General features: G+C 46.5%; 1 long non-coding RNA gene across 20 annotated transcripts in view; it reads right to left on the bottom strand.

The window, feature by feature from the left end:
• Positions 1-88: 88 nt before the first annotated feature.
• The window catches only part of LOC103350097 (uncharacterized), a 163,109-nt gene continuing 137,345 nt past the window's right edge, over positions 89-25,852 (bottom strand). For 7 of the 20 annotated variants that reach the window (XR_016210758.1, XR_016210765.1, XR_016210751.1 and 4 more), the window contains 3 exons: positions 11,290-11,355; positions 4,424-4,561; positions 1,105-1,938 (listed from right to left, as the gene is read on the bottom strand). This is a non-coding gene — a long non-coding RNA (uncharacterized LOC103350097). Of the gene's footprint in view, positions 1,939-4,423; positions 4,698-11,289; positions 11,356-25,852 lie in introns of all 20 variants that reach the window. The other 13 variants (XR_016210759.1, XR_016210766.1, XR_016210767.1 and 10 more) reach the window with 3 other exon arrangements.

Here is a 25,852-nt window from a genome sequence, read left to right as displayed (position 1 = left end):
AGTATCAAAATTTTCAAGAATTCAGTACATATAATGTTCTCTAGGCACAACATAACTAAGTTATAAATCAATGCAAAAAGAAAAAGAAGATTTTTAAAGTTTTATTTGAGAGTCAGAGTTGTAGACAGAGAGGGAGATATAAAGAGAAAGATCTTCCATCCACCCATTCATTCCCACAGAGAGCCGCAGCAGCCAGGACTGAGCCAAGCCGAAGCCAGGAGCCAGGAGCTTCATCCGAGTCTCCCATACGGGTGGTAGAGGCCCAAACACTAGAGCCATCATCCACTGCTTTTCCCAGGTGCATTAACAGGGAACTGGATCAGAAGTGGAGCGGCGCCCACATGGGATGCCTGCATTTCAGGCAGTGGTATTTCCCGCTACACCACAATGCTGGCCTCCCAAAAGAAAAATTTTAAATCTCCAAATAAATTTTAAAATATATAAGAATCCTACCAAAAGTATGACAACTAAATCTGATAAACCTCTTGCATTAGCCTGCTTTTCATTACTTTAGCTAAAATACCTGAGAGGAGCTTCTTGGGAAAGAAAATGTTTATTTCAGCTTAGTTTGGAAGTTGCAGTTCAGGCTGAAGTGGCCCCAAAGTCTGGTGTCTGGTGGAAGCTTGTGTCTGGCGGGTGTGAAGGAGTGACCACATGGCGAGCCAGGAAGCAGAGAGAACAGCTGGGCATAACCTGAACTCCAATCATCAAGCCTCCCATGAGAACCACCCTCCAATGGCACATCCCCAGTAACCTAACGATTTCCCCCAGACACACTCTCAGACATCATTATTATGTCAAGTATCTACCCTTAACCCGTCAGCCTCTAGCGTTAGGACATCAGAATTTAAGCATCTGCCTGAATTGTGGGGAGACAAGTCCTACTCAACCCACATCTCTCTACCTGTCCATCTATCAATCTCTTGAAAATACAAAGGCAGGGGAACAAGTTAAACTACACCACGAGGACACAGTTAGCAAAACCCAAACTGCAGCAAACTCTACAGGACAAGCAACTCAGTTGAAGCATTTAAATTTGGGGAGGATAGAGAGGAAATGGAGGAGAAAATAGAAAGGAAAACTGAAATTCAAAGACCTTCCAGGTAGTAGCAACACATGGGTTCTATTTGGATCTTAACCCAGACAAACCACTGAAACAATAAGGAGACACTAACAGAAAGTTGGATATTCAGAAACTTATTGAATGTTGATGATACTGAGGAATTATTATTAAATTATATGAAGTATGGGATTTGCTTCAAAATAAAAGGGGGTGGCCTGGTGAAAAGCAAATAAGTGAAATAAGGTTGTTTCTAATTTGACGGAATTCATTAAATTGTTCTATTTCAGTATATGTTTGAAATTCTTGGCTATGAAATATTGAAGGGACACTAACAAATACAGCAAGAGAACAGGCACTCCAGGCCGCTCTCCCTCTGGCCATTTGTGTCCCTTCTTTGTTCATCGTTCTCAGCCCACACCATCTCAGCCATTTAACACCGTCTTTCCTGCCGCTCACACTGGACATCTGCCAGCTACAGCTCTCAGTGTCCACGGCCAGCTGGCTTGCTTTCAGGTCCACTAATGGCAGTCCCAAGTTCCTGTGGGAAGTTCAGAAGTGGACAAAGAAAGGAGTTTCCTGCTGTTGGCTCCAGTAGAGTGGCAGCTGCTGGGTGTTGCAGCAATAGCAAAGACAGGGAGATCCTTAGCTTCTGATGCATGGGCCAAAGCAATGTCTTTTCTGCAGTTCCAATCTTGGTCAAGGCACCCCACTTTGAAGGGTCCAGAAGCGACTGAGATAAGTTTCTGCAGTAGCACAATAGCAGGTGCTCTCATGGATTCCAATCCAGGGGCCCTCGCAGCTTCTGATCCTTGGGTATCACTCCCTCTTCCTCCTGACTCCTCTAGTGCCTTTCCTTCTTCATTGCTTCTTCAGCCCTGCCAAAATAGGTACAAATAATTTCCTTTATTAAGTTCCCTTTATTCAAAACACCTAGAGTGATTTCTGTATTTGTAACTGGACCCTGACTGATAAGATATTTGGGATAAGGAGTGGGCATAGAAATAGAATCTCAAAAAGGGATTCTGGGAATGAGTGTCTGACCTTGAATGCAGTGATAACCTCATTACATGTGGAAGCGAGAGACTGTACACCAAGGCCTGGTAGTGCCATTTCAGTTTCCTAAACCATCGTCCACAATTATTTGGGATGTAGTGACTTTTCAAGGCTTCAGGAGACCACCTGGCTACCCCAGTGGACTGTCATGACAGTGATGATGAGTACAAATGCCGAGGCAGGCTAGCTATCCCAAACCACCCTGGACAGGTTACACAAAGATCATAAATTCAAAGATTTAGATTTCCAGCGGAAGGTGTTATCAGAGAACTAGGGAGAACTAGAGAGAATTAGCACTGAAATTATCCCTTCATTCTTACAGTTGACATAACTATATGAATTGGGATACAGTGTGACATTTCAAACTTCAAAAAGTTCATGGAAAAATGAAGTTAAAGAATAAGCTTATTGGGACCAGCATTGTGGTGCAGCAGGTTAAGCCGTCACTTGTAACACTGGCATTCCATATAAAAGTGCTAGTTCTCCACTTCTGATCCAGCTCCCTGCTAATGTGCATGGGAAAGCAGAAGATGACACAGGTACTTGGGCCTCTGCTACCATGTGGGAGACCGGGATGGAGTTCCTAGCTCTCATCTTTGACCTGGCCCAGCCCTGGCTATTGCAGCCATTTGAGAAGTGAACCAGCAGATGGAAGATCTCTCTTTCTTTCTATTTCTCTCTCTCTCTCTCTCTCTCTCTCTCTCTCTCTCTCTCTGTGTGTGTGTGTCACTCAGCCGTTCAAATAAACAAATCTTTATTTTAAGGGTGTTTTGGGTATTTAGTTTTTTAAAGATTTATTCATTTTAAAAGTCAGAGTTATAGAGAGGAATAGAGAGAGAGAGAGAGAGAGAGAGAGAGAGATATTCCATCCACTGGTTCACTCCTCAAATGGCTGCAATGGTCAGGGCTGGGCCAAGCCAAAACCAGGATGCAGGAGCTTCATCCAGTCTCCAATTGAGTGCAGGGGCCCAAGGACTTGGACTGTCCTCTGCTGCTTTCCCAGTCTCATTAGCAGGGAGCTGGATCAGAAATGGAGTAGCCAGGGCTCAACTGGTGCTCATATGGGATGTTGGCATTGTAGATGGCAGCTTAACTCATTATGCCACAACACCAGCCCCAGATGTTAATTTTTGATGCCAGAAAATTAAAATCCAAGCATAATTTTTTCATAATATGCATTTTTTTTGACAGGCAGAGTGGACAGTGAGAGAGAGAGACAGAGAGAAAGGTCTTCCTTTGCCGGTGGTTCACCCTCCAATGGCCGCCGCGGCTGGCGCACTGATCCGATGGCAGGAGCCAGGTACTTCTCCTGGTCTCCCATGGGGTGCAGGGCCCAAGTACTTGGGCCATCCTCCACTGCACTCCCTGGCCACAGCAGAGAGCTGGCCTGGAAGAGGGGCAACCGGGACAGAATCCGGCGCCCCGACCAGGACTAGAACTGGTGTGCCAGCGCCGCAAGGCGGAGGATTAGCCTAGTGAGCCGCGGCGCCAGCCCATAATATGCATTTTAATAAGCTTTTATTGTAGGTCTTTCATATGCATGGATTTCAAAATATTTTGCACCAGAATAAGCTTCTCTCTAAATTCCATTTTCCACAACCTTTTTGCAATATTCTCATACAATGTGCATTGGTCATATCATGGGTAATTGACAAATCTATCATCTCATTTCTTTGTGTTGAGAGCATTCAAAATCCTACCAGCTATTCTGAAATATTCAATTAGTTGTTGTCAACTATAGTCATCCTACTGAGCTATAGAACTTTAGAAATTATTCCCCCAGGGCTGGAGCTGCAGCACAATGGGTTAAGCCGCCACCTGTAACACGAGCGTCCTATATGGCACTGGTTCGAGTCCCAGCTGCTCCACTTCTGATCCAGCCCCCGGATAATGGCCTGGGAAAGAAGTAGAAGATGGTCCAAGTGCTTGGGCCCCTGCACTCATGTGCGAGACTAGGATGAAGCTCCTGGCTCTTGGCTTCGACCTGGCCCAACCCTGGCAGTTGTGGCCATTTGGGGAGTGAACCAGTGGATGGAAGATTCTCCCCCCCAACATAACTCTTTCAAATAAATGAAATAAATATTTTTTAAAAAAGAAGTTATTCCCCCTATCCAACTGAACTTCTGTTCCAACTATTTTTAACTATGAACTATTCAGACTTGGACTAGCTAACCTCCAGACACGGTTTGTGAAAATACTTTCTACTGATGTGTCCTGGTTCTACATCACACCTCCCATCCAGGCCTGTTCATTGCTACTTCTGGGTTCCTGGAGGTACGATAAGATCTGCTGGCTCGGCAAGATCACCTTCTGGACTTCCACTCTGGTGTGAGACAGGAAGTTTCTGAACCCGTCGTCCTCGACGTGTCCGTTTCCGACTGCATTCTGTCTGCTGCCCTGGCTTTCCTTCCCGGTTTGCAGAGGGCTGTGCCTGTTTGTCTCTTGCTGCAACACAGGAGGCAGATGCAGGTCCAGATCTCCTCTCCTGCCAGCCTTCTCCTCCCCGCACCTAGATCATGCCCAGTGTGACCTGACCTAAGATCATGAGACTTGAAAATCACTTCCTTTGGAATGGGTAGAACTGGAACGATAAAGAAGAAAAGACTTAGGCAACAGAAAAGTATCGTGGCATCAACCCATGAGGGCACCAGTAAGCCCCAAAGTATAGCCTACCATAAGGGCTGAAATAGTTGTGTTAGTAGAGAGGGGTGAAATAGAGGTTTTTGTCTTCGCACAACAACAAAGAATTCAGATGTGAGGCAGGGAATAGTGGAAGCAAGGTTTGCTGGGATAGGCTTTTGTCAGGACAGGTGAGCACCTCTCCATATGGTATTGGAAACACAGTGCTCAGCCATTCAGACTGGGCAAGCAAGGTTACACAGTTTAATGGAAAGAATACATCTGATGGCCAGATGGGCATGTGGAAAGAACTGGGTGCATAGTGTGTGTTCAGGCTTGGGCTTATAAGGGAATGGGATCCAGTTCTTGCCATTTTTCCTTCCAACAAGTTTTATCCCATACAAAGGGCTTGCTGGGTGTGAAATAGTTAAAATTCCTCCCATGGTTTTATTGCCCAATGTTATCAGACTGGGTAGCCCCCTTAGCCCAGAGACTTTCCTAGAGTGCCTTCCTTGCAAGAAGGCTGGAATCACCTATAAAATTATTGGGGTACGAGCAGGACTCAGTAGTGAAATACTGGGCTACTTCCAAGGCTGCCAGAGGCTGCTACATTCCTTTCTGCAGGTGCTTTGTTTTCTACAGGCTAATTTCTAACTTCCTGCCTGACAGATGGGACTCACTAAAGGGAAGAACTAGCCTTGATGGTTGATTAGTGGATATGACTCAAGAACACCAGGCAGCTCACAGACAGATGGGCCATGGGAGAAGAAAGAACTTGCCAGAACAGAGCCCCCAGAAACCTCTGGGGTATGCAGAGGAGGAAACCACAGGGCTCAATGCCAGGCAGCTAAAAGCACAGAAGTATGGAGGTTCTTGGAAGGAAGGGAGGAGCTGAATTTCCTACATCACAGCTAAGGATAGAGCCTGGGGAACAGTGCTGTGATTAATTTCTCTCCCTCTATTCTACCCCCTGTCTTGCATTCATGTGGCCTGGGGAAGCAGAGACTGCAAGTTAGAACTGAAATTCAAGTTAGCATGTTAAGATTTACCAAGGGGACCGGCCCTGTGGTGTAGCGGGTAAAGCCACTGCCAGCGGTGCCGGCATCCCATATGGGCGCCAGTTTGAGTCCCAGCTGCTCCATTTCCAATCCAGCTCTCTGCTATGGCCTGGGAAAGCAGTAGAAGATGGTCCAAATCCTTGGGCCCCTGCACCCATGTGGGAGACCTGAAAGTAGCTCCTGGCTCCTGGCTTCAGATTGGCGCAGCTCCGGCAATTGCAACCATCTGGGGAGTGAACCAGCGGATGGAAGACCTCTCTATCTTTGCCTCTGCCTCTCTGTAATTCTGCCTTTCAAATAAGTAGATCTTTTTAAAAAAAGTTACCAAGTATCATTTGAATCTTTAAGACAAAAACCACATAATATAAATTAGAGTTTGTTCTTTATGTAATTGTGGTTAGCATTCAGAGGAAAGAAATATTGCTGAAGAATATGATAGCTCATGGAATCAAACTCTGGACAGGGGACACGGACATTTCAATACACCCCTCCACCTGAGTAGGACAGCATCGTGCAGCTATAGGCCACTGCAGCTTTAGGACACTCAAAACCAACAGCTCTGCTGCCACCCTCCACGAGGTCTGAGCTGTCCCTGAATATTAGCAAGGCTCCCTCAAGATTCAAGTGGAAGATGGGTGAGTCTGGTTGGCTCGTGCAAAATCACAAGCCAACTTCTTCATGGCCCTTGGGTTGGGGGACAGAGAATCTCCCCTTTGGTTTGCTTTGTGAGAAGAGAGCATGCTACACACACACTGGAGGTGGGGACTCCAACATTAGTTAAAAACTTGGTTTGTGGCTCTGTATGCCAATAATATCTGTGAGTGATCATTGTTAATGACTTTGAATGACTTTATGCAAATAAGTGAAGAAATGTTGTACGAGTGTGCATGTGTGTGAATGTGGAGATTGCCAGTTGTGAGCCACAAGAAAGACTTCACAGAAATTGAAACACAGCTCCAGGGACTGTAGCACAGGGACCTAAGAGCAGACCAGCCTAAGATCCCTATCTTCTGGAACCAACAGAGGAAGAACCAGGAGCACCTGTCAGGCTGAGCCAGGGACCCAGCACAAGCAGCAAGTGCCTCCACCAGGCTGGAGGGGCTGGTGCTGAAACAGCTTCCGGTAAAAGCCTGAACTGAACACAGCAAGCCCTGGCACACACAATTTCTCCAGCGATTCCACAAAAACTACAATCGCAGGTTGAGAGTGGTTCTCTTCTGAGAGATGGGATTCACAGGAAGTCTTCATTTCTGTCTAGAATATTCATTTCCTAAACTTTCTACAGCAGGCGTGTACAGCTTCTATGATCAGAGAAGCAAGAGAGAAGGAAATAAGACAAATTCCAGTGGGAGCTGCCTCTTCCTTTCTTCTTCCTGTCAAACTAAATAAATCATCTTAGGATAACAATTAGGAACTAAATGTGCAAGAGGGAATACGTGTTTGGTGTGTATGTCCAAGAGAAAATTGAACAAATTGTAGATCTGTAAGAAACCAGAACTTGGCCCTCTTGGTTTGGGTTGGTTGTCAATGTAATTGCTCCTAACTGGGTTTCAGCCCTTTGCAAAGCAAAATAAAAACCAAGACCACACCTTTTTATTTACTTTGATAGAGAAGGGATCTCTATCTTCAAGTTCAATTCCCTCTCCAGCCTCCTCCGCCCATCACACTCCTCCTTCTCTGGGAGCCCCCCTGTGTTCTCCAGAGCAGCCCATCCAGCCCCCAGAGAATGTGCACTGGTTCTTTGATTGCTATTGGGACTGTCTCCTTGGAGGGTGTGACCACATCTTGCAGCAGGTGCCATTGTGCAGAAGGTTGTGTACCAAGGAGCCCAAACATGCAGACAGGAGACACCAACCTAGGATATGCAAGTCCCCAGAAGGCTGGGAAAGGCCCTCATGTTCTAGACGCCGGCCCAGGGTGTGGAGGAAATCGAATCCAAAGGATGGGGGCTGACTGACTTGAGGAATTGAAGGGTTATTTTTCAAGAGATCCATTTGAGGTACAGCAAAGGAAAACCCAAAGACAGGGCCAGGGTGCTGGAGAGCTGAGAAGGCTGAACTGAGGGGCAGGTGGGGACTTTCTTCACGTACCATGTGTGCAGCCCGTCTTGGGCCTCCAGGGAGCTGTCCCCACCTTACCTACAGGCCATGTGTTTAGGGCCTGACTTCCTAAGCCACTAAAACTACTGTACCCATTCCACACTTCACAGTGTATTCTCATTTTGCATTGTTATTGGCCCTGCTTCCTTGGTTCCACTCCAGCCACTACTGTAGCAGATCCACCTTGCTAAAGAAGTAGCTCAAGGGCTGGTGCAGTGGTACACTAGGTTAATCCTCTGCCTGTGGCACCAGCATCCCATATGGGCACTGGTTTGAGTCCAGGCTGCTCCACTTCCGATCCAGCTCTCTGCTGTGGCCTGGGATAGCAGTGGAGGATGGCCCAAGTCCTTGGGCCCCTGCACCCACGTGGGAGACCAGGAAGAAACTCCTGGCTCCTGGCTTTGGATCAGCATAGCTCTGGCCATTGCAGCCATTTGGAGAGTGAACCAACGGAAGGAAGACCTATCTCTCTGTCTCTCTCTCTCTCTCACTGTCTGTAAACTCTACCTGTCAAATAAAAAAAAAAAAAGTGACTCAAAGCAATTCACCACCCTTCTTCACTGGAGACAAATCAGTGCTAAGAGGTGGTGAAGCAGGGTGTTAAAGAGAAAGTTAACACCGGGAAGAGATTCTCTCCTGTGTCATAGGTAGAGGAATGGAAAGAGCACTGACTACGAAGAGAAGTGTGCACATAGACAGAGGCATACAAGGAAGGCAGGATGGGGGGAGTGCTCTCCGTGGGTAAGGAGAAAGAGTTTATCATTGGCCTTGTTTAGAACTGTCCGTGCATCGTGATAACAATGAGAACCCTGACGTTTCCTTGCTTTTATTATTGTTTTAAACTTCTCCATTGACAATGAACCTTCTGATTATGTGCACCCACCACCAATCTCTCCAATCTCTCTAGCTCTGGGCATCTTCCTGTGTTATTAATGAATCTGCACTGCTGCAACCTTGAACATCAATAGTCTTCGATTTCACTGTCCTAAGATGACATCCAGGATTCATGTTTGCAGATCAGAACCAAGATGGCAGCTGAGTAAGGGAGGCTCTGGCGACCACCTCCCCACAGAGACACCCATGTGAACAGCTATCCGAGTCACCTTCACCAGAGCTACAGAAGCCGGAAGATGAACCACACTGCCTTGTCTTGGTTACAATCAACAGAAAGGTCACACTGAAGGAAGCAAGAAGGAGAGAGCTGCCTATGTCATCCCTCCCCCAGCTCCAAGGAGGACAACATGGAGAGACGCCTCCAGCTCAGGAGAGGGAGAGCAAGCTGAACCCCAGTACCAGGCCCACTGTGAAAAAACATCCTGTCAGGCTAAACGTCCCTGCTCCCATACTTGTGGAGGACAGATGGGCATCCTCTGTCACCCCTCCCCCAGCTGCAGACCAAAAGTGAAACTCCAGCAGTGCACAGAGGAACAAGACCTTAGGACCATGCATTGGAGCTCAGATCCTGGCCTGCCTCACCTAAGCCTGGCAGATGATATCTTTAGTCCCAGGCTGGTGCTCAGAGACCAAGGCTCTAGACCCGCCAGCATCAGGCTGAAATCTGCACTTACAGGGATTGGACTCATTGTGGCCTGTGTCACTGTTGGTCTCTGGTGGACTTGGTGGACACCCCTAGGACTTGGTAGGGACCTGTGACCATGGTAACCAGATGTGACCAGCCTAGGACCAGTCTAGGTGGTCAGGGGGCTGCCTTTATGTTGCTATTCCAACATTGGGCAAACATCAAAGGGACTATGGGTCTGTGTCTTGGGACTCAGATCTGGGTTGGTAAAGCCCAACACTGGGCAGATCCTAATAGTTTCTGTCCCAAGGCGAAAACCCATGGACACAGTCTCTGGACTTGCCCCTGTATCAAGCAGAAAGCTGTGCCCTGGTGAGACTGACTTACTTTGGCACGTAGCACCACCAGTCTTTTGCAGGCCTTGTGTGCCCCACCCCTGAGATTGCACAGGGCCTGGTAACTGTGAGACTCAGGTGGGACCTACCTAGAGCCTGTCAGAATAGCTGAGGGGCTGCCTCCATCACCTCTCCTACAACCTTGGGCAGGTAGTGAGGAATCACACTGGAAATCAGTGCCAGGTTGACAAAACCCCAGTATTGAGCAGATTCTCAAAGTCCTTGTTCCCAAGCCAGTATCTAAAGACAGAGCCTCTGGACCTGTTTTAGTGTCCGGTGAAGTTACATGGTCCCAGTTGAGCAGCCTTATACTGCAGCTAACATCACCAGTGGCTGATAGGTGTGGCATTGGGCAGTGTGCCCACCTTAGCAGCAGAAAAACCATAGCAAGGGTGAGCTTTGGTCCTACTCCTAGGTTGCAGTGATTTGGTGGGCTGAGAGCCCTGGATAAGATCCATCACAGTGGCATTTGTAATCACTGGACAAGGAATCTGACCCTACCACAGCCTCAGGAAAAGGTTTGTAGGAACAGACAGCCACTTTATAGGCACTTCTTCAATTCATGCTGAATAACACATTAAACTGCAAGTTTGGGACAAACAAGTCTGGGGAGAACTCTAAGACTGAATCAGTAAAACCATATCAGTAGTGTTCAGAGGAGCAAATCACAACTCAGGTGCTATCTAGTGCCAAAATATCAGAACTAACCATAGGCCCAGAGAAAATAAACTGACTTCCGAGAATTTCCAGAGGAACAGCCAGCCACACAGGAGGTTAGATTCCCATAATGAGTGCTTCAGTGTGCAGACAGCATCGTCATCCTACAAGCATCAAGAACTTCCAGGGAACCACGACTTCACCTAAAGAGCAAAATAATGCGCCAGAAACCAACCACGTAGGAATTAAAATTTCCAAATGCTTGGTTCAGAATAGCTGCTTTAAGGGAACTCAGTGAAATTTCAGAGAACACAGAAATGATTCAATTCTAACAGAGATTTGATAGAGAGATGGAAGTAATTAAAATCACACAAAAATCCTTCAAGTGAAAAGTACACTAAGTGAAATTAAAAAAGCAATAGAAGGCATCAATAGCAGAATAAATCAAACAGAAGAAAGGAGCAGTGAGCTCAAAGACAGGCTGTTTGGAAATACACAATGGGAGGAGAAAAGGGGGGTCAGGAGGAATGAAGAAAGCTTACAGGAAATAAGAGCTAGCATGAAAAGAGAAAAAGTCAAGTTACTGGGATCCAAGGTGGACTTATGAACGCCAAAGAAGTAGAAACCAGATTCAAAGACCTAATGACAGAAAACTTCCCAAACCTAAAGAAAGAGATAACTATCCAGGTATAGGAAAGTCACATGTCACTAGTCAGAATCAACCCAACCAAGTCTTATCAAGCTCTCCAGTGCTAAAGATAAGGAGAGCATTCTCAAAGTTGCGAGGGAAAAAAAAACAAAAACACATAAAAGGGTCCCCATTCACCTGACTGCAGACTTCTCATTGGAATTCTTACAGGCCAGGAAGGAGTGGAATGAGACATTTACAGTCCTGGAAAAAAAAAAAAAAAAAACAACAATGTCAGCCAAGAATATTGTATCTAGTGAAGTTATCCTTCAGATGTGAGAGACAGATAAAGACACTCTGGCACAAGCAAAAGCTAAGAGACTTTATTACCACCAGACCTGTGTTACACAAAATGCTAAAGGAATCCCTTCAAACTGAAACAAAGAGACACTAACATGTAAGAAGACAACATCAGAAGGTAGAAAACTCACTGGGAAGAGTAACTATACAAAAAAAAATCCAGTATGCTCTAATATTACAAAGCTAGTATGTAAGCCATTTGTATCTTTACTGAGAAGACTAAAAAAATTATGCTCACTACATTAAAATGTTAACAGACAGGCAATATTTAAGGATGTCAAATGTAACATCAAAAATTCAAACTGTGTAGAGAAATGTCAAGTTCTTTATTAGGATTTCTTATCACTTTTCCTTTTGTCTCATTTCCTTATCTTTATCATCAATGTCCAGTTGTCATCCTTTCAAGATAGCTTGTTATAGCTTAAAGAAGCTTTTTGTAAGCCTCATAGTAACCCCAAAGCAAACACCTACAACGGACTTAATAAAAATAATAAGCAAGAAATAAAAGTACATCACTAGAAGAAATCACTTATCCACAAATGAAGATTGTAAGATAAGGAGAAAGAGGCCAGTGCCTCGGCTCACTAGGCTAATCCTCCGCCTTGAGGCGCCGGCACACCGGGTTCTAGTCCTGGTTGGGGCGCCAGATTCTGTCCTGGTTGCCCCTCTTCCAGGCCAGCTCTCTGCTGTGGCCAGGGAGTGCAGTGGAGGATGGCCCAAGTGCTTGGGCCCTGCACCCCATGGGAGACCAGGAGAAGCACCTGGCTCCTGCCATCAGATCAGCGCGGTGCGCCAGCCGCAGGGCTCTGGCTGCGGCGGCCATTGGAGGGTGAACCAACGGCAAAGGAAGACCTTTCTCTCTGTCTCTCTCTCTCACTGTCCACTCTGCCTGTCAAAAAAAAAAAAAAAAAAAAAAAAAAAAGATAAGGAGAAAGAAAGGAACTACAATAAGCATCCAAAGGGCAACAGTAATACCTTGCCTATCAATAATTGCCTTAGGTGTCAATGGACTAAATTCTCCAATTAAAAAACACAGAGTCAATTAAAAGACATAGAGTGACCGAATAGACTAAAAAATAAGACACTGGTGTGGATGTTGTGGCACAGTGGGTTAACTCACTACTTGGGACATCTGCATCCCACATCAAAGTGCTGGTTCGAGTCCCAGCTGTTTCACTTCAGATCCAGTTCCTGCTAAAATGCTTAGGAAGGAAGCAGAAGATTGCCCAAGTACATGGGCCCCACCATCCATGTCGGAGACCCAGATGGAGTTCTTGGCTCCTGTCTTCAGCCTGGGCCAGCCCTGGCTGTCGTGGCCATTTGGGGAGTGAATCAGCAAATGGAAGACCTCCTTTCTCTCTCCCTCTCTCTCCCTCTCTCCTTTCAAGTAAATAAATATTTAAAATAAATAAATAAAAATCTTTAAAATAGAACTCAATTATATAATGCTATTAAGAAACTCACTTCACCACTGAGGACACAATCACAATGAAAGTGAAAGGATGGAATAAGGTATCCCATGTGAATGAAACCCCAAGGAAAACAAGAATAGCATATTCTATAATAAAAAATAGACTGTATATCAAGAGCAGTAGTAAGAGACCAAGAAAGTCATTATATAATGATAAAGAGCTCAATCCAGCAAGAGGAAATAACACTCATTAAGATAGATAGATAGATAGATAGATAGATAGATAGATAGATAGATCTGATATTGAAGAACCCAAATACATAAAGCAAATATTTATAGATCTAATGGGAGAGATGGACTCTGATACAGTTAAAGGGAACTTTAATATCCCACTTTCAGAAATGGACAGATCCTCTATGGAATATCAACAAAGAAATGGCAGAGTTACATTGCATTTTAGATCAACTGGACCTAACACACGTCTCCAGAACTTCCCACCCAACAGCTGCAGAATACGTACTCTTCTCAACAGCACAGGAACGGAACATCTTCCAGGACAGATCACATAACAGGGCACAAAATAAATCTCAACAAATTTAAAAGGGTAAGTTATATCAAGTATCTTTTCTGACCACAGTGCAATAAAATTAGAAATCAATAACAAGAAAATTTTGGAAACTACACAAATATGTGGAAATTAAACAGTCAATGGATCAAGGAATACATTTTAAAATTTCTTGAAATAAATGAAAACTGAAACACAGCATACCAAAACCCAAGACATACAGCAAAAGCAGTCCTAAGAGGCAAGCCTATAACAATCTATGCCTTCATCACAACGAAAACAGAAAGATCTCAAATAAACAACTTATCAGTGCACCTCAAGGAACTAGAAGAACAATAACAAGTCAAACCCAAAACCGGTAGAAGGAAAGAAATAATTAAGCTCAGCACAAATAAAATGAAATAGAGACTAAAATAATACAGAATATCAATGCAATTAAGAGTTAGTTCTTTGAAAAAGTTAAATAAAATTGATAAACTCTTAGTTAGACTAAAAAGGATAAAAAAGAAGATTTCAATACATGGAATCAGAGACCTTATGACTGACACCACAAAAATAAAGGATTGTTGCAGATTCCTGTGAACAATTATATGGCAACAAATTCAATAACCTAAAAGGAACCGACAAATTCTTGGGCACATACAGCTTACCGCAATTAAATAACAAGGAAATATAATATCTAAACAGATCAATAGCAAGTAGCAAGTTGAATCAGTATTTAAAAAAAAAATCAAAGAAAAGCCCAGAACCAGAGGGCTTCACTGCTGAATCTTACAAAACTTTTAAAGATGAATTAGCACCAATCCTTCCAAATTATTTCCAAAAATAGAAGAGAGAATTCTTCAAAATTCATTCAGTGAGGCCTGTATTACCTTGATACCCAAACTGATAAGAACATAGCAAAAAGAGAAAGCTACAGGCAAACATCCTTGATGAATATGGATACAAAAATCCTACCCTCCCCCTCCCCTCAAAAATACCGGCAAACAGAGTCTAAAAACACTTAAAAAAATCATTCACCGGCTGGCGCTGTGGCTCACTTGGCTAATCCTCCACCTGCGGCGCCGGCACCCCAGGTTCTAGTCCTGGTTGGGGCACCGGATTCTGTCCCGGTTGCTCCTCTTCCAGTCCAGCTCTCTGCTGTGGCCTGGAAGTGCAGTGGAGGATGGCCCAGGTCCTTGGGCCCTGCACCCCATGGGAGACCAGGAGAAGCACCTGGCTCCTGCCTTTGGATCGGCGCAGCTCACCGGCCATAGCGGCCATTTGGAGGGTGAACCAACAGAAAGGAAGACCTTTCTCTATGTCTCTCTCTCTCACTGTCTAACTCTGCCTGTCAAAAAAAAAAAAAAATCATTCACCATGATCAAGTGAGATTCGTCTCAGGGATGCAAGGGTCATTTAACACATTCAAATCAATAAATGTGATACATCAATCACATCAACAGAATAAGGACAAAACTCATGGGATCATCTCCATGGATGCAGTAAAGGCATTTGGTGAAAATTCAACATCATTTCATGCTAAACAACACTAACCAAATTAAGTATAAAAGAAATATACTTCAAAATAACAAAGGCCACAGACAATAAGCCAACAGTTAGCATCATCTTGAATAGGGAAGAGTTGAAGGATGCCTCTCTAAGCTCTGAAACAAGACAAGGGTGCACACTTTCATCACTTTTATTCATGATGGTCCTTGAAGTTCTAGTTAGAGCAATTAGGCAAGAGAAAGAAATAAAGGGCATCCACACATACAAGTGTTGGTAAGGACAGTGAGCAAAAGGAACCCTTTCACACTGTTGATGAGAATGTAAATTAGTACAACCATTGTGGAAAACCTTATCGAGACTCCTTAAGAAACTAGAAATAGATCTACCAGCTCATCCAGTAATCCGATTACTGGGTATATTTCCAAGGAAAGTGAAATCTTTGTATTTGCGTCTACACACCATGTTCTTTTGTTCTTTTTTTTTTTTTTTTTTGACATGCAGAGTTAGACAGTGAGAGAGACAGAGACAGAGAGAAAGGTCTTCCCTCCATTGGTTCACCCCCCAAATGGCCGCTACGGCCACCGCACTGTGCCGATCTGAAGCCAGGAGTCATGTACTTCCTCCTGGTCTCCCATGCAGGTGCAGGGCCCAAGCACTTGGGCCATCCTCCACTGCCTTCCCAGGCCACAGCAGAGAGATGAAGTCTGCACACCATGTTTATTGTAGCCCTATTCACAATAGTCAAGAAATGGAAGCAACCTAAGAGTGGTACATATACCCAATGGAATGTTACTCAGCCATAAAAGGATGAAATCTTGTCACTTGCAACAACATGGATGCAACTGGAGGTAATTATGTTAAGATAAATAAGCCAAACCCAGAAAGACAAATATCACATGATCTCACTCATCAGCCGAGCCTAAAAACCTGATGATCTCATGGAAGTTACACATACAATGGTAGTTACCACAGGCTGGGGAGGGAGGCAGCAAAGGAGGGTTGGGGAAAGGTTGGCTGATGGGTACCAGTTTATGGTTAGATGGGAGTGAGAGGTTCTGGGATCTCACGGCACAGTAGGATGACTATAGATAGTGTTAATGTACTGCATGTTTCTCTATTAAAAAAAAAAAACTAGAAGATAGGATTTGGGATATTTTCACTATAAAGAAATGTTAAATACTTCAAAGGATAAATATAGTTACCCTGATTGACGATTACACAATGTATACATGTAACAAACCATCCTATGTTATATGTCTGTTAGATTTTTTTTGAATGGCATTCACAGTTGGGAGGCAATTTAGGTCAGGGAAGTTTCAGATAATCATTTAGTCCTAGCCTCTCACTACACAGGGAGGAAAACGGGCACAAAGAGATGACGTGATGTGCCCGAGCTGGGGGCAGAGCTGGGTCTCGCCTTCCCAGCTCTGGTTCTCGGCATCCAGGACTGAAGCTAGCACAGAAGTAAGCCGAGCTAGTTCAGGATTTTGTAGTTATTTATAGGCCCCTTTCCCAATTCAACCGAGAACTTTCTCTTCACTATTGAAGGCTCTAACAGAGCAGATGATGTCTGCCTGGGCCCCAAGACAGCTTTCTCAAAGGAGGATCAAAGCCCCTCTTTTCACAGCCACCCGAATGCCTGCTTGATAGCACCCCTGGATTCTACTCACAGAATGTCCCTGCATCACTGCAATAAAAAGTGCAAATAAAAGAAAAATCCCCTCTCCCAGGCATGCGGGTTTCAGGGTCAATGCTTCCTGTGCTGTTCCAACTTTTATAGCTCCTTCAATTGGCTGTTCCGTGCCAGCTTGTGCCATTAATCACTCATGCCCTTCACTCTGAAGCTGGAGCTTTGCTAAAACCTCCAAGTTTCTCCCAGCTCCAGCCAACTCATCAGCCCCAGCCCCTGGGAGAAGTGAGCTCATGGCCACCGTCCCAGGTCCCCTTGATGTCTTAGAGATGGTGTGGAAGAAAACATTTCTATATCTGGAACTCAGTTACATTTTATTCTGCCCCTGTGGGCCAGGAGAAAGTTCCTTTCTCCAGCCCACTGTGATACAGAGACCAGGCTGTTGTCTGACGGCAAGAGCAAGCAGGTTTAACATGAGCTGGAGTTGAGAGTCTGGAATGAATACAGCAAATCAGCTGCTCCTCCACTGCAGAGAATCCTGACCTGGTGCACTCCACACGCAGGCTGAAGGTTTTTCCAACCGTCCATTATTTTCAGATTACCCATACTATTCCTCTCCCCATTAGCCCAAGTCATTGAAAGTTCACAGTTGGTGTGGCTGAATCATTGCCCAAGTGACTCAGCCTCCTGATTAAAAACAGACTCAAAAAGCTTGTTAGTTCACCATTGCTTATAGAACAAAGTTTCAACTCCCCAGTGGGATGTTCAAGGCTTTCCTAAACTGTCCCCAACTAACCTCATCAGCTTCCTCAACCACCACCACTATAAAGCCCTTCCCTGTCAATGCCTATCTACCCTCTGGAACTCACCTTTGGCCACTTTCTCCAAAAGTCTGCCTCGACTGTATCTAGGCTCCCTTATAGCCATCTAAGATTCTACTTTGTAACCATCTGTTTTCTCTACAAGACTGTAGGTTCTAGGGATACCACTGAGTGATAAACATGAGACCACGGACAGGCCTTTTAGCCAAAGTCTCAGTTTCATCGTCTGTGAATGGGAAGAAGAACGGTTCTCAGATGGTTCTTAGGAAGAATACACGAGCTAGTGCATCTAGAGCACTACAAGTCCTCATTAGCTGTCTGCTAGTTTTATGATCAGCATTCAAGGCATGAACACAGTTCATAATTCTTAGTCTCCCCAGTGTCTGGCATGCAACAGATACTCAATAATTTTAGGATGAGTTAATTAATAAGTGAATCTATTCCATCCAAACCTAACTATTTGCCATCTCTTAAATATTGCAGGCCTCTTATGGTTCTTTGTCCTTACTCTTTGGAATACCTGTTCCTCATCACCCCATCCTGCTCCCATCCCTTTTTCACCTGGCAAGTTCCTACCTATCCTTCAAGATCAAGATCAATGTCACCTCTACTTTTCAACTTTGCTGGAGTCCCTTGGAGCAGATTGATCTGAGCTTAGCCAGAACCTTGTTCCTAAGCCGCTATCATGCTCCTGACACTGTCTTACACTTACTGTAATTGTTGGCTTCCATGTCCACCCCCAACTTCGCAATGCCCTCCTTTAGAGCAACAACTGACTTCTGCATGCCCCTGCCCCAGCCCCAGCTCAGCAGCTAGCACTGGGCTGGCATACATTAGGCACTTAAGGGATTAAAAAGAGGTTTCCTGATGAGTCTAGAGGTTGATCTCAGTGTCACGGGGATGATGAGGGGGGAAAAAACTCTAAGGACCTTCTCTGGGGAGGAAGGGAGTCAGGCTGTGTACTTGAAGCAACATTGCCATTTCTTTCTTCCTTCTATTTAGTGCACAAACACCCTAACAATAAAGAAGCAATTTAAAAGGGAAAGAAACATCATCCACTATCCTATTATACCAACACAGCAACTGCTTTCATTTTTCTTTGTTCCCCTACAGTCCTTTATTTATATGCATGCATAATTTTACATAGTTGCACTCATAATGTAGACACAATTTGGCATTCTGCTTTTTTTAACCTAACTTTCTCTCATAACATTTTTGCAAGTTACTATTCTCAACAAAGCCATTTATCCTGGCTGCATAATATTCCATTTGGTGGCTTCTAAATTACTACTATTAAAAATAATGCTATGCCAAATATCTTTTTGCATAGATTTTTTTTCTCCTACTGTTTCTGCCTAGAACTTCAGAATTTTCCTGAGGTCTTGATTAAAGAGCTGATTTAAAAACAACAGCAAATAAAAAATGAAGTTCAGGAGGTCTGTTAAGGCAGGAGCCCAGAATGATAAACTGAGGATCTTTTAAAACTACCAGTGTGAGGCAGCTTGCAGTAGCAGTATGCCATATCAAAATGCTGGTTTGAATCCCAGTTACTCCACTTGTGACCTGGCTCCCCGCTAATGTGCCTAGGAAGGCATCAGAATATGGCCTGGGTGCTTGGCCCCTGCCACCCTCATAGGAGACACTGACAGAATTCCAGGGTCCTGGCTTTGGCCTGGCCCAGCCCCAGTCACTGTGGCCATTTGGAAAATGAACCAATGGATGAAAGATTTTCTCTCTCTCTCTCTCCTCCCTTTCTCTCTGTCATTCATTCAAAAATAAATAATTAAATAAAATCTAAAAAAAACCTTACCAACATACAAGTCCCGCTCAGACCAACTGGATAAGAATCTGAGAACAGAGCAATAAAGGTTCTCAAGAGTCTCCTCCTGGCAGTTACAGCACCAGAATCCAGAACCACCAGAAATGGTTTGATGGGATCTTGCTCTAGAGCAGAGATTTTGGGGTCTCCTGCTGGGGCGGGCTCTCCAGGCCACAGGGATTGGTGACATGCGGAAGGCTGTTGGGGGCTGCTCGGAAAAACCTGACCAGTCACATGATCACTCATTCAAGAAGTTTACTGACCACCAAACTGAACAAAACCACACCCCAGAATTCTAGTTGGATACATTCGTAGGCCTGCTGAGATGTAAACAGACTTCTGAGCTTGACACGTCTAAGCCCTACTGCCCAATAGACCCTGGTCAAACCGGACGCCACAGCAGTCTCAACAAACAGGAACTCCTACCTTCTAGTCGCTCAGACCCGAAACACCGGCATCACCCTTGCTGCCTCGCCCCCTTCGCATCCCACATCTCAGCCCCTCAGTGGGTCCTACACGCCCTCCCTTCACATATCATCCAGAATGCAACCCCTTCACACCACCTCTAGCCCGGCCCATCCCACAGCCATTGCACACCAAGATTAGTGCAGCAGCTACGGAACATTTCTCCTTGAACCACCCTTGTCTCCGCCCAGCCTGAATAATCTTCTAGAAACATAAGTCAGGTCTCATCACTCATCTGCAAAGAGCCTGATGTAATTCTATGTCAGTTTCACCGGCCCCCCAGAGAGCCCAGATGTTTGGCCAGACATTGTTCTGGGTGTGTCTGGGAGAGGGTTTCTGGATGAGATCAACATTTGAACTGGCAGACTGAGCAAAGCACATTGCCTTCTCCCATGCTGGTGGGGCCCGTCCAATCAGTTGAGGACCTGCATAGAGCCAGAAGGCTGGCGCTCCACCGAGGAAGGGGGAACTCCTCCTGCCTGTCTGCCTGCCTTCAGACTGGGGCACTTGCTGCCTTTGGACTCAAACACACTGTGCCTGGGCCTTCAGCCTGCTAGCTTCCAGGCAGAAACGTACTCCACCAGGTCTCCAAGGTCTACAAGTTGCCAACAGCAGATCTTGGGACTTGTCAGCCTTCTTAATGGCATGAACCAATTCCTGTAAGAAATGTCTTTCTCTATGCATGCACACACATTCAAGAAGACACCACACACACACACACACACACACACACACACACACTCAATAGTTATGTTTCTCTGCAGATCTTGGACTATGACAGAGAGTATCATTAAATCCTCATCAAGATCTCCAGATCTCCAGGGTCTGACACAATCTGACCCCATCCCTTTACCTCTCTGACCTCATCTCCTTCTTCTCCCCTTCAAATACTGTGTCCCACCATGGTGTCTCAAGGAAGTCATGCACACCTCTGCCCCAGGACCCTTGCACCCAGTGCTCACTCTGCCTGTGTAGCTCCTCTGTGGGCTCAGTCCTCCACCTCCTAAAGATCTCTGCCAGCTCAGTGACGTCTCAGCAGAGAAGAGAGCCTTGCCACACACTGCCCCCCGTCCTGAACAGCAGCCCATCCCCATGGGGATTCTTACGCCTCCTTCCCCCGCTTCAGTTTGCTGCGTCACCCTTATGACTGCCGGATACATTGCATACTTGTTGTTGCTGTGAACCACACTAAAATGATTCCAACAAAGACACTACACAGAGACACAACTTAAATAGTGCTATTTAAAAAAATAAGCAGGAAAAAGAGGCTAGAGCAGGAGAGGGGGTGTATGTGTGTGGTTTTTTTTTTTTTCTTAAAATTTTATTCATTTATTTGAGAGGTAGAGTTACAGAGAGAGGAGAGAGAGAGAGAGAGAGAGAGAGATCTTCCATCTGCTGGTTCACTGCCCAAATGGCTACAATGGCAAGAGCTAAGCGGATCCAAAGCCAGGAGCCAGGAGCTTCTTCTGGTTCTCCCACGTGGGTGCAGGGACCCAAGCACTTGGGCCATCTTCCACTGTTTTTCCAGGCTATAGCAGAGAGCTGTATTGGAAGATGAACAGCCAGGACTAGAACCAGCGCCCATACGGGATGCCAGCGCCGCAGTCCTCCCCGATTGTGTGGTTCTACTGCTGGTTGTTAGCAAAGGCCCCTCTAAGGAAATGCAGTGAAGGCAAAATCCCAGTGAAGGGATGGAGAGTTGAGACTGTTGTGGGGAAAAGGCTACGCACAGGGTGCCCGGCTGTATCCCTTGTCACACCTTGCTCGGATAAACAGCACTGGTGTCCTTTCGTGAGTGAGACAGGATAAGAGCAGGACTTGCCCAGTGACACCCTGCAGACCTGATGTGTGCACATCCCCAGCACCAAAGTAGTCAGAGGCAAGGAGCATCTAGACCCCAAGCACAGAAACCCCCACCTCCCCGTAATGACGTCCCCAACCAGCATGTCCGCCCAGAACAGCCCTGTGCAGGCCATGTGTGAACTGCCTGGGGAGGCACTAGTGAGCCCAGCAGCCCTTCTGAGTGTGTAGTGCGAAAAACAAAAGCCACCAGCAGAGCGGAGAGCATGGAACTGGGTATAAGCTGAAGTGCCACATGCCAGGGGGATGAGCCAGGGACTGAGAAGGCACAGCCATGTGTCCCTTCCCTAATAAGAAGCCGTCTTCGGCACCCTTCAAGGAGCCAGCAGGCAGGATCTCTTCCCTCCTTGCTGTCTCCCTTGTGTTTGAGCAAAAGCCCTCCGCAAACTCTGTCGGGCTGCACACTGGTCTCTTGTCAATTTCCATTGCAAGGGAGTCAGAGAAAGGGGACAGTCATGAGCACCTCCCACCATCACCTGAAGGCTTCTCTCCGGAAGCATGGCGAAGGCAGATGCCCCCAGGAGCTGGTAACTGTGAGAGCAGCTCTCACTCAGTGATGACAAAGAGCTGGAGAAAAAGATCCACGAGGCTTCGCTGTGACATAGTGGTCTAAGCCTCCACCTGCAGCACTGGCATCTGAGTCCCGGCTGCTCCACTTCCAATCCAGCTCTCTGCTATGGCCTGGGAAAGCAGAGGAAGATGGCCCAAGTGCTTCAGCCCCTGCACCCATGCAGAAGACCCGGAAGAAGCTCCTGGCTCCTGGCTTCAGATCAGCCCATCTCCAGCCGTTGCAGCCATTTGGGGAGTGAACCAGTGGATGGACGATCTTTCTCTCTGTCTCTCCTTCTCTCTGTCTGCAACTCTACCACTCAAATACATAAAATCTTTGAAACAAATAAATTTAAAAAAGGAAAAAGGCCCAGTTCTCTTACCCCTTCAGTGGGGCAACTCTGAGTCACATCCAAGCCACCTCCCAGAGCCCCAGTGGGACTCAGCCCACAGGCCCATGGTGGTCACCTGTTCCAGACCAGCTGGCTTGGCTGCCTTCCCTTCTGCACCTGCGGAGGCTTCCTGGCACTGAGATCCTCATCTCCAAATTCAGCCCAAGAGAGGGAGGTGCACGCCTGGTCCCCATGGCTTCTCAACCTTGAGATGGAGGGTGTGGGAGCGGCACCCAGGGGAGCAGGGCAGGCAGGGTGGGCTGCAGACACAAGCAGGAAAGTGCAGCAGCCATCTGGGCATGGCTGGAGATGCAAGCATCTTCCACCGCCCCACACAAAATTGAGTGTGATGTTCAAATCAAGTTGCAGGCTTGATGGTGCAGACCTGGTGGGGAATTTACGGAAGCAGATGAACCCAATCTGCATACTAAACAGTATGTAAATTGTGTGATTTCAACCCATAAGTTTAGACATGTCCATAGGAATCAAAATTTATGAGAGTGATAAGATGTATGGTTGGTGTAAATAAGCTGGCCCAAGCAAAATATGCTAAAAGGGTCATGGAAGTTCTCCAAATTAAGTGAGTGATGCCAGCTCCAGCCTTCAGCTGGGAACAGGATGCTGCCTCCAGGCCTCTGGGCGCTCTCTGCTGCCTCCTGTCACTTGGGGGAGAGGGACAGAATGGGCAGTGCTCACACCCAGATGGGGTAGCTGCACCTCCTGCAGGGAGGGGCTTGCCTCTGGAGGGGTCTTCCTTAGAGGGCGAGCAGATATCACCCCAGGACCCAAGATGAATCCTTCCATTAAAGGAAGTAATAATAATAATAACAGCTAGCTCACTCCGAGTCTTCTATGTGTCCCACTCATTTACTTTTTAAAAAATTTATTTTATTTTATTTTATTTTGACAGGCAGAGTGGACAGTGAGAGAGAGACAGATAGAGAGAAAGGTCTTCCTTTCCATTGGTTCACCCCTCATATGGCCGCTATGGCTGGTGCGCTGCGCCCAATCCAAAGCCAGGAGCCAGGTGCTTCTCCTGGTCTCCCATGCGGGTGCAGGGCCCAAGCACTTGGGCCATCCTCCACTGCCTTCTTGGGCCATAGCAGAGAGCTGGACTGGAAGAGGGGCAACCGGGACAGAATCCAGCACCCTGACCCGGACTAGAACCTGTGTGCTGGCGCCACAGGTGGGGATCAGCCTATTGAGCCGCGGCACCGGCCCCTACTCATTTACTTTTACACACGCCCCCAACTGTATGGTCCATTTTAAAACAAGGATATTGAGGCTCAGGGGTTAAGCTTACGGTAAGGACTAGATCCAAACGCAGGCCGACCCCAGAGCCTGCACCTTTGACCATAACGCTCTACCGCCTCCCTTGAAAGGGACTTTGGGACCAATTCATTTCCATTCTCTCACTTTACAGATGAGGAAGCTAAGACCAAGGGGACACAACGACCTGCTCAAGGTCATGCAGTGGGTAAATGGCAGAGCTAAGATTTTGGCCTGGAGTTTCAGACATCATGGTCCAAGCTTGTTCAGATGCCCAAGGTATGCCTCCCGGCTGTGGCTTGCAGTGACCTGGGAAGGTGCCAGGGTCTGATCTCGGGTGGGGATTACCAGGCTTACTTTCCTCTTCTGTGTGTCCTTGAGTCCTGGGTGGGAGAGGTCTGCCTTTATGGACTTGCCAAGGGCAGAGCAGGAATGATTCCTCTCCTGCTTTTCCAAGGGCTCTCTCGTGGGAGTTCCAGCAGAACACTCAGCCCCGCCTACCTGGGGTGAGAAGTCAGCAGACATATTCAGTCTTCACCTCGAAGGCTGGCTCTCTCTTCCTATTGTCTCCACTGTCACTGGACTGACTCATCCCAGGGCAAGAGCCAGACTTCCTTGGCCAGGGCTCATTCTGTTGCCAGTGAGCAACCCAGCTAAGCCAACAGCAGCTGAGCCAAAAAGGAAGTTCCTGGAGGGGCTGGGAAGCAGTGGAAGGCAGGCTGGCTCGAGGGGAGACAAGGCTGGGTTCAGAGCTTCAAAGACATCTTTCAGATTCAGTGTGTCCATCTATGCTCTACCTGCCACAGCGCCACGCTCTCATGGAGGTGCTCCCCACATAGTGGGAGAAGCAATAGCCCCAAAGCTGCATTCTGAGAGCCAACAGGCAGCAGGGTCTCTCCCCAGGGCCAATACATCAGGTCAATTTCATTCATTCAACGAGGATTTAGGGAGCATCTTTTCATGGTCAGGCATCAGGATACAGCCATCAAGAAAGCAAATGTAACCCCCTGCCCTTATGGGCTAGAACACGCCATTGGAAACAGACTAAGGTACAAATCAAAAGCAAGTTGAGTAGGTAAAGGATACAGTGTGCTATACAGTGATAATTACAAGGAAAGATAGAACAAGAAGGGGTTAGGAGTGCCAGGTGGTGTGTGATTAAATCAGAGGGAGAGGATATAAAGAACTCACCGAGAAAGCTGGTGTTTGAGGGAGCAAGCAATGCATGCATCTGAAGGAAAAAGCAAAGTGCACAACCTGGGAAAAGACCCTGCAAAGAAAGGATGCTGTGACTACAGCCCTGGCCAGGTGCAGCACAGGGGTGCACCTGGGGAGAAGGGACAGCTAAGGCCCCCGGCACCGCATAGCTCCATCAGCAATGCAACCATCGTCCCCGGCAGAAATGCTGAGACACCGTGCGATAGCCAAGCACGGGGAGTCCATCCAAGAGTCACCCAAAGGAGTGTACCACCAAATAAGCACAGGAGATGTGTGCACCAAGAGGTGTTAAGCTGTGAGAGAGTCTGTATACATCCAGAGGTGACTAGGAACACAGGCTCTGGAGCCAGACCACCCAAGTTCAAGTCCCACTTCCATCTCTTACTTGCTCTGTGACCTTGAACAATCACTTAACCACTCTCTGCTTCACTTGCCCATGTGTAAGCTGGGAATGATAATAACAGTACCAACCTCTGAGGTTTGCTGTGAAGACTAAACAGGCTGGGAAGCAAGTAGGTTGTGAAGCAAAAACCCTTAGGACAGTCTGGGCACATGAGAACTTGTGTTTGCTGCTACCATGATTTGCTACTATGAAAAATCAAATCATGCAGGCAGTGGGCTGAATGCCAGCTGGGGAGATAGGCTGGTGTTGAAGGCTTTCGGCCATGGGACTGCCGAACACTTGTTCTTTGGATTTTCTAACTCGACAAAAACTGTGTGATTCTTTTGGCACTATGGCAAAACAAATAGACCAGCAGCTTACGCTTCAAAGCTACGATCTTCTCTTCTTTTGATAACCTTTCTGATGAGTCTTTCTTACCATTTAGGAAGTTGAGGAGCATCTACCACTTGGGATGGGAGGACAACCCAGGTAAGGAGGAATCACAGTTCTATCCGGTGCCACATCTAAA

The sequence above is a fragment of the Oryctolagus cuniculus genome, chromosome 7 (assembly GCF_051225735.1).
Source record: "Oryctolagus cuniculus isolate XC-2025 breed Fujian yellow rabbit chromosome 7, ASM5122573v1, whole genome shotgun sequence".
Lineage (NCBI taxonomy): Eukaryota > Metazoa > Chordata > Mammalia > Lagomorpha > Leporidae > Oryctolagus > Oryctolagus cuniculus.
Note: the sequence above shows the minus strand (reverse complement) of the source record. Positions and strands in the feature narration are given on the sequence as shown.